This window comes from Cavia porcellus, unplaced genomic scaffold, assembly GCF_034190915.1.
Source record: "Cavia porcellus strain 051 isolate PalLab524CR breed Dunkin Hartley unplaced genomic scaffold, mCavPor4.1 scaffold_20, whole genome shotgun sequence".
In the NCBI taxonomy this organism is placed as follows: Eukaryota; Metazoa; Chordata; class Mammalia; order Rodentia; family Caviidae; genus Cavia; species Cavia porcellus.
In genome coordinates this window covers 33011669-33020782 of record NW_026947503.1, presented here as the reverse complement: position 1 = coordinate 33020782, position 9114 = coordinate 33011669, and the positions used below count along the sequence as shown (strand labels likewise).

General features: G+C 37.0%; 1 pseudogene; it reads right to left on the bottom strand.

The window, feature by feature from the left end:
- Positions 1 to 1203: 1203 nt before the first annotated feature.
- LOC100714317 (arf-GAP with SH3 domain, ANK repeat and PH domain-containing protein 1-like) lies at positions 1204 to 8638 on the bottom strand (annotated as a pseudogene).
- Between the last annotated feature and the right edge of the window lie 476 nt (positions 8639 to 9114).

Sequence of the window (9114 nt, the reverse complement as noted above, 5' to 3'; positions counted from 1 at the left end):
TATGTAGGTATTATGGTTCAGATCAAAAACATCCCCCAAAGTCTCATGTGTTCAGAGGTGTAGCTTTCAGAAGCTGATTGGATTATGAAGGGGATATACTCATCAGTGGATTCATCCAGTGATGAATTTGTAGCTGAATGTCCTGTTGGAGAGCAAGTCCTGGTTGGAGATGGGTCACTGGGACTTAACCTGGAAGGATTTTCTTACCTCCAGTGCCTTCTTTCTTTCTCGGCTTTTTGGCAGCCATGGTTAAGTAGCTTTCGCAGTAATACCCTTTCATCCTGCTGTGTCCGCCTTGGAGCCAGCCAACTGTGCAGGGACTGAACCCTCTGAACCAAAAGAAACCTTTCTTCTTTTACAATGTGAATGTTGGGTATTTTGTCCCAGAGTCAGAAAAGTCAATAAAACAGGATTTAAATAATTTTTCATAGCTGCATAGTGTGTGTGTGTGTGTGTGTGTGTGTGTGTGTGTAGATCTCTATTTTTTTAAAAAAAAAAAACTTTATTTGTTGTGGAAAGAATTTTTTTTCTGTTTTTGGTACCAGGGATTGAACGCATGACCTTGTGCTTGCCAGTTTGGCGCTTATGCCACTGAGCTAAATCCCCAGCCCAGTTTTCTATTTTTGAACATCTTCTTCCAGTTTATCGCAGCTTCTTCTCCTGTCTCCCTCTTTACCTTCTTCTTCATTGTTTCCTCCATTTTATAGTTTATACAGTGCTGGAATAAATATTATCATACAAGTACTATTGTACACTCATATAGTGAATTTCTCCTGAGGGTGAATTCTAGAAATAGAATTGCTGGATAGAGGAGTATGCTCGTTTTTATATATACTGCTATTAAAAACTATGGTGCCATGTTTTGTTCACTGCCCTTAAAGGAACCTGTCCTTGGTATAGTGCAAATCTCACAACTGTTCGTTTTGGATTTCTTTTTTAACATTTCTCAAATTTTATTTAAAAAGAATGTAATTTATGACAGTCTCAAAAATGAAAAGGATTTAAGAATAAGTATTTTAAAGAAAAGGCACAAAGTCTTTTTTGACATTTTTGAGACACGGCCTCACTACATAGTTCAGGCTGGCCTTGAACTCACTACGTAACCCTGGATGACCTTGAACTCACAATAATACTCCCGTCTCAGCGTCCTGAGTGCTGGGATTACAGATATGTGCCATCCTGCCTGGTGTAAAGGTACAAATTCTACGTGGAAATTATAAAACTTTTATTAAAGGCTGTTAAAGAATCATGGGATTCTCTTAGATAACACTTGGATGAGACATCACCAGCCCTGGATTTTGCCAGTGGGGCTCTCAACTGTAATTTGAGGGGCAGATTCTTCATTTGTGAGATAAGTCTTGGAGATGTCTGAATTCTGAAGGCTGGAGTGGTGGGTTACCCTGCATGGGTGACTGTGTCTTGATAGGAGAAGTTTTCCAGGTTTAGGTGGCAAAATTCCAGTTTGGGACTTGGGGGCCAGTGCTATGAGCATTGGTGACAGCTTTCTGGTAATCTGGTCAGTTGTGATTTCTGAAAAATCTTGGGTGGGATGTTGGCCTTGTGTAGGGAGAGATGATGACTTGTTTGTTTCCTTTTATGCTACTTTATGAGGAAGTTTAGGAAGAACTCTTGGGTCAAGGGCAGTCTTTGCAGAACTGGTACTTGATTGTTACAACAGCCACTCAAACTTGTGAGAGGTGTATCTTGAAGATGATGGATCCACATCGTTACCCCAAGTAACTGTGCCTTTGTTTAGACACCATGAGGTAGTAGACTGGATGGGTTGGATAAGATTCTCTCATGTCTGGGTGGTCAGGGAGGAAGCCTTTCCTTGGATAGGCTGGAGTTGCCACCAGAGATCTGGATTCTTAGAGGGAGTGGTGAAATTAGCCCAGTTTGACATTTCTTGGTGTTCTCAGGAAGTAGGAGGGAGCCTCTGAGGTTGGTGACATGGGTGAGCCTTGCTCATGGAGACAGATATCTGGTTGGTGAAGGCTCTCTAGGAGAGCTGTTGCTTATCTCATGGAGTGCATCCTGAGATGAATCCTGGACGTACCAGTTTGTCCTGGGAGGAGATGTTGGAGAAGTGTCAGAAGCTTTGGGGTCTTGGTGAGCGCTCTTTCTTGACAAGGCTTGGTTGGTCTCTAGATCATCATTTTCATCCATTCCCTCCTGTCAAAAGTTCTACTCATTCAATGTGGATGGGAGAGTTGAATTTACTAGATTTAGTCTGGGAAAGTAGATCTTCATACCTGGTGGCTTTGAGCCTCTGACCTGTCCAAGGCAGTTTCTTCAGCTTGGTTCACTATATCCAAAGTGGGATGGCCTCTGAGAAGTTTCAGATGTAAAGGTTTGCTATATATGGTACAATAGTAAGAACTGTGTTTCCCATGAATGTCTTCTTTTCTAGATTTCTACAGTTTTGTACCAGGAAATCAAGCAAATGGAGAGACGTCTGGTTTGCTGATTACACACCAAGATTAAGGGCCATGTTTTTGAGCCCCTATCTAGATTCCAGCAGAGATTCCATTAGTTCTGCCCTGTTTCCATAGACTTGAATCAATGTGAGTCTCTTTGTTGCTATTTGTCAGTACTGATATCTGTGCTACGTAACCCTGCTCTAAATTCCTGGATTTGTTGGCCTCAATCAATTCATTCAATTTAGCTGATAAGGGAAGAACAGGCTCTCCCTGAGAATCTATGGGGTCTACATGCTTTGCAGTGAAACGGTCTCTTTGTATAGTTGTATCACTTGAGAGAGCAAGCTTTGGTGAGGAGATGGATAATTTGCTTTCATAATTTCATCAAAACTGTTGCTTCCTACATTCTTGGTCAGCAAGAGTTCAGAAATTTCTGATTTATCTAGTGCTAAAGACCAAGTGTGACCAATATGGACCCCCCATTTGCCTGTGGATGCAAAGAACATTCTATACAGGTGTCTTGGTTACTTTTCTCTCATTGCTGAGACAAAATACCCAACACTCAAAATTGAGGAAGGAAAGATTTATTTGGCTCACAGTTTGTGGGGGGTTTCAATCCATAGTCAGCTGGCTCCATACTCAAGTAGACATCCAGGAAATAAAAATTTCTATTGAAACTATAGGCAGCAGAGACAACCAATATGATAGAATATCATATCTAGAAGACAGAATATCAATGAAGATATATCTAGAAGACAGGGTTGTGATTAGCAGTCATCAAATGAAAGACTTCTTAAAAAAGCAAGGAACAATGAAAAAACAACGGCTGCTAGACAATTCAAAGAAAACTAATATAAGATTAATTGGAATCAACTAATTGATTCAATTAACTAATTAATTGGAAAAATTATAAGATAGTACAAAGGACACAAAAATCTATTCATAGAAGTAATAGCAGAAAACTTTCCAAGCCAGATAAAAGAGTTTGACAAACTGCTAAGTAACTCCAAATAGTCATGATCAGAAAAAAATACCACACCACACCATATAATAGTCAAGATTCCAGAAACTCAACATAAGAACAAAACATTAAAAGCTGTTATAGAAAGGAAACAATTCACCTATAAAGGAAAACCCATCAGAATCACAGCAGATTTGTCAACACAAACCCTTAAATGAAGGAGAGCTTGGAGTTAAGTATTTCAAGTCCTAGAGGAAAACAACCTCCAACTCAGATTGTTGTACTCCACAAAACTATTTTTCAAAATTGATGGAAAAATAAGACACTTCCATGATAAGGAATACCTGAAGAAATTTGTGACCACCAAACCAGCATTCCAAAAAGTTCTGAAGGATATTCTAGAAAAAGACAACAATGGCAACAATTCCAGGAACTCCAATAGAACAAATCCACCAGGCAAGGCAAGCAATTAAATAGAAAGGGAATCAGCAAAAGGAAAATAATATAATGACAAAGGATAAGTCAATATCTATCTTTTATAACCATCAGTGTCAATAGTCTGCATTCACCAATCAAAAGTAACAGGTTGGCACAATGGTCAAAAAACAAGATCTAGCAATTTGCTGCGTAAAAGAGACATGTTTAGTTCAAAAGGAAATGCATAGACTGTGGAACTCAAAAGATGGAAAACAATACTCTATGCAATGAGAACCTAGAAAAACTCAGGGGTAACTATTTTATTTGCAGACAATGTGGAATTCAAGCCAAGATTTACAAGAGATAAAGAATGTTACTATGTACTTGTTAAGGGAACAATCCAAGAAGAAGGGATAACAATCATAAATATATATGCACCAAACACCAGTGCACCTAATTATGTAAAATGAACACTAGTAAATAGTAAAAAAAATCAAATAAGCACTAATACAAGTGTAATGGGGGATCTTCTTCTTCACTGTCACAAATAGGAAGATCAACTTGACAAAAAAATCAATAAAGAAATGTCAGAGCTGAACCAAACCTTTGAGTATTCTACTCAACAAATAAATACACATTCTTCTCAGCAGCACATGAAACTTTCTCAAAAATAGGCCACATATTAGCTCAGAGAACATGCTTAAGGAAATTCAAAGGAACTGAAATTATTCCTTGCATATTATCAGATCACAGTGGAATGAAATTGAAAATCAATGGTAAAGGAAAACATGGAAGCTATATAAATACATGGAAGTGAACAACCAATGGGTCACAGATGAAATTAAAGAAGAAATTAAACAGTTTATACAATTAAATGATAATGCTTATAAGATATACTATAACCTATAGGATACAATGAAAGCATTCCTATTAGGAAAATTTATAGCTGTGAATTCCCACATTAGAAAAACTGAGCAGGTTTAAGTAAATAACCTAATGTTTAATCACAAGGATTTAAAAAGTGGAGCACAAGTTAAAACCAAAGCTCATAAAAGGGAGGAAATTATAGAGATCAGAGTAGTAATTAATGCAATTGATATTAAGAAAATACAAAAAGTCAATGAAGAGTTGGTTCTTTGAAAGACAAAGTAAAATAGATAAACCCTTAGCCAGCCTTATCAAAACAAGGAAAGAAAATAAATATTCAAATCCTTGCACCTAGGAATGGAAAAGGGAAAATTACACAGGTCCTGCAGAAATCCAAAAGATCAGTACTTATTTTGAGAAACTGTACTCCATAGGATGGAAAATTCAGAAGAAATCAACAGATTCCTAGATATGTATGAATTAAAAAAGCTGAATCAAGAGGATATAAAAATTCTACATATTCCAATATCAGTCAATAAAATTGAAGAAGTAATTTTAAAACTACCAACAAAGAAAAGTCCAAGTCCAGACATATTCACTGCTCAATTCTATGAGAAATTTAGAAAAGGTCTAACACCAGTACTCTTCAACTCTTTAATGAAATTGTAAGGGTTAAGAATACTCTCCAAATTATTCCTGGAAATAAATATTACCTGATATCAAAACCAGAAAAAGATACAAGAGAGCTATAGGCCATAATGAACTCCTTAATGAACATTATCAGTAAGACACTGGCAAACAGAGTGCAGCAAATTGTCAAGAAGATTATACACCATGACCAAGTAGGATTCATCCCAGGATGCAGGGGTGGTTCAATATCCACAAATCAATAAACGTAATATACCACACTAACAGAACCAAAGGGAAAACATGTGATCATCTCAATAGATGCAGAAAAAGCATTTCACAAAGTCAAACACTCATTCGTGATAAAAAATAAAATCTCACAAAAGCTATCTATGACAAATCTATAACTACCCTCATACTAAATAGTCAAAAATTAAAATATTCATTCTAAAATTAAGAGTAAGACAAGGTTGTCCACTATCATCACTTCTATTCTATACAGTTGTGGAAACATTAACCAGAGAAATTAGACGAGAGAAGGAAATAAAAGGCTGTGAATAGGAAACCAAGAAGTTAAATTATGATTATTTGCTGTTGACATTATAGTCGACATAGTATGCCTCAAAAACTCCCCACCAAAGGACTCCTAGAATTGATTACAAAGTTTGGCAGCATGTCAGGATACAAAATCAGCATTCAAAAATCAATAGCATTCCTGTAAGTGAATAACAAACTCACTGAGAAAGAAATTAGGGAATTTCTAATTGTGACCTTTCACAATGTCATCAAGAAAAATGAAATACAGTTATACCTCAGTTCATGGATACTTCTGTTCACAAATAATTTGGTTCTCAAAAGAAAGCATTCAACAAAATTTTACTTCTGTTCACAAAGTCCACATTGAAATACAAACATAACTGTGGCCATCCATGTTCCCCATACAAACACAAAAGCATCCATCTTCCTGAAAATCATAAAATGAATTAAGTTCATGAACTGAGGTACCACTGTACTTAGGTACACAGAAATCAATCTAATGAAGGCAGTAAAACACCTTTATATTGAAAACTATAATATTCTGGAAAAGGAGATAGAAGATATCAGAAAATGGAAAGACATATCCTGTTTTTTGGTAGGCAGAACTAATATAGTGGAAATGGCCATATCTCCAAAACTGTGATTCAGATTTAATGGGTAATTCCAATAAAAATACCAATTAAATACCTCATAGAGCTAGAGAGATCACTCCTAAAATTCATACGGAAGCAGAAGAGACCTAGAGTAGCAAAAGCAATTCTGAGCAACAATGGGCAAGACAGGAACATCATAGTCTTCAATTTGAAGTTATAAAACAAAGCTATTATTTTAAAAACAGCATGGTATTGGCAAAGAAACAGACCCAAGGATCATTGGAATAGAATAGAAAATGCAGAAACAACTCCTAACACACTTAGCTACCTTTGACAAAGGGGCCAAACCCCTTCACTGGAAGAGAGATTACCTATTTAACAAATGGTGCTGGAAAAACTGCTTTCCACAAGCTAAAGGTTGAACCTAGATCCATCTCTCAAAATACACTAAACTAAAATTAAAATGGGTCAAAGATCTAAAATAAAGACAGAAACATTTAATCTGATGGAAGAGAGAATAGTTAAAACTCTTGAAGGCATAGGTATAGCAAAGACTTTATAAATAGCAACCTGATTGGACAGGAAGTACTACAAAAAATAAACAACTGGTATCAAAAACCTTTATCCATCACAAGAAACTGCCAAAAGAGTGAAGCGACAACTCATGGATTGCCAGAAAGTTTTTACCAGCTACCCTTTAGACAAAGGGCTAATATCTAAATTATAGAAAGAACTTTTAAAGAATCAGAACCCCCAAATTTAAAGATGCAATATAAAGACAGGCATCTGAAATGAATACGCACTTCTTAGATGAGGAAATACCAACAGCAACTAAATATATTAAAAAGTGTTCAGCATCACTGGTCATTCAGGAAATGCAAATTTAAGAAGCAGTATAATTCCGTCTCACTCCAGAAAGAATCACTGTCATCAAGAGGTAAACAATAACAAATACTGATGTGGCTATGGGGAAAAAGGAATTCTTCTTCATTGCTAGTGGGAGTGAAGACTGGCTGCAACCATTATGGGAATCAGTGTAGATGGTCCTCAAAAAACTAAAACTAGAGTTTCCATTTGGCCCAGCTATTTCCCTTGTTGGTATCTTTCTGAAAGAATTAAAAGCATCATACTACAGTGATATATGCGTACTCATATTTATAGCAGCACAATTTATAACAGCTAAACCTTGGAAACAGCCTCTATGCCCATCAGTGGAGAAATGGATAAAAGAGATTTGGTTGTTGTATACAATGGAGTGCTGCTGTGCCACAAAGAAGGATAAACCCCGAAACATTTTAAGGTAAATGGATGTACCTTGAGAACATAATTTTAAGTGAAATAAATCAGACTTGAGTTTAAATACCACATTGTTTTTCTTGTGTGAGAACTCAAAAGGTAAGTAAGGAGCAAAATGAAATATAATTTTTGGGAAATGAGAAGAACATGTTCAAATTAGAAGGAAAACAGGGAAAGGGAAGGGGAGATAAAGGAAAGGGAAATGATTTTTTAAAATGGAAGGGAAAAATGGAAAAAAAGTTTTCGTAAATGTGGAGGGAAAGAATAATTGAAGGGAGGTTAGAAGAATAGGAAAAAAATAATTGATACATATTATGCACAGGTACAAATTCCCTATAATGAATGTGATCATTATATATGGCAACATATACTAAGAAAAAAATTTTAAGAAAAAAATACTCTGCAGCAGATCCACATCCTTTTTGGTTTTGATTTCATTAACTTTAATGAGATGCTCACACATTTGGAGCTGAAATAGGTGCCTTTCCTTCTCTGTTTCTTCTGCAATTTTGGCTCCAGTTATCTCAGTGTGGATCATTCCATATGGTTTTGTGTGCTCTCTTTTCTCCTTCTCAATTTTTATAAACTTTGTCTCATAATCTTTCCAGGCTTTGTTAAACAGCTTCTTGAGATCTCCTTTGAGTCCCTCTAGCTCTCCTCTTAAGAGGGAATCTAAGGAGAAGTTTGCATTGTGGCTTAGATCCTGGAGCAGGTTTTCCAGCAATGTGGAACAGAGTAGAAAACTTGACAAAAGCAGTGCCAGAATCAGGGTTGTCTTGACTTCAAAAATTACTCCCAAACTTACCAAGAATGTGTGCATAGTTTTCATTTTGCAGGTGGCTTTGGCTAGAAGTACAAATTGCCTTTACAGATCCTTCATTTTCTCTAGGACTGTTTGAGGAGGCCCTCACTGCCACCATCTAGGCCTGCACCCTGGAAGGTGGATCTAATGGCAGGTGGATAGCATCTATAGGTCACTGGGTCAAGCTCTGACACTAGGAGCATGGGTTCTGGGGTCACTGGGAGCAGTAGGGAGTGGAGACAGAGGTGCAGCACAGCTGAACTGTGAACATCAGCCCTGTCACATAGAAAGGAGGCCATGGGAGGCCCAGGGTAAAAGGCGAAGGGCTAGGTACTGTGCTCAATCCTTTGCTTTTGTCTGCTGGTCATTGTTTACACTATAGTGCCTGAATTCTGAACTGGTCTCTTAAAATATGTTAAAATAATAATATGTTTTCAAGGGACTATAAGAGGTTACTTATTTACACAGTATATGGAGGAATTGAGGCCTAAAAGTAAAACGGCTTTATCCAAATCATACACAATAGCAACATTTGAGCCAGGGGCCTGATTCTGTTCCTGGGCAGGGTCCACTGCATCATAGTGTATACAGAAG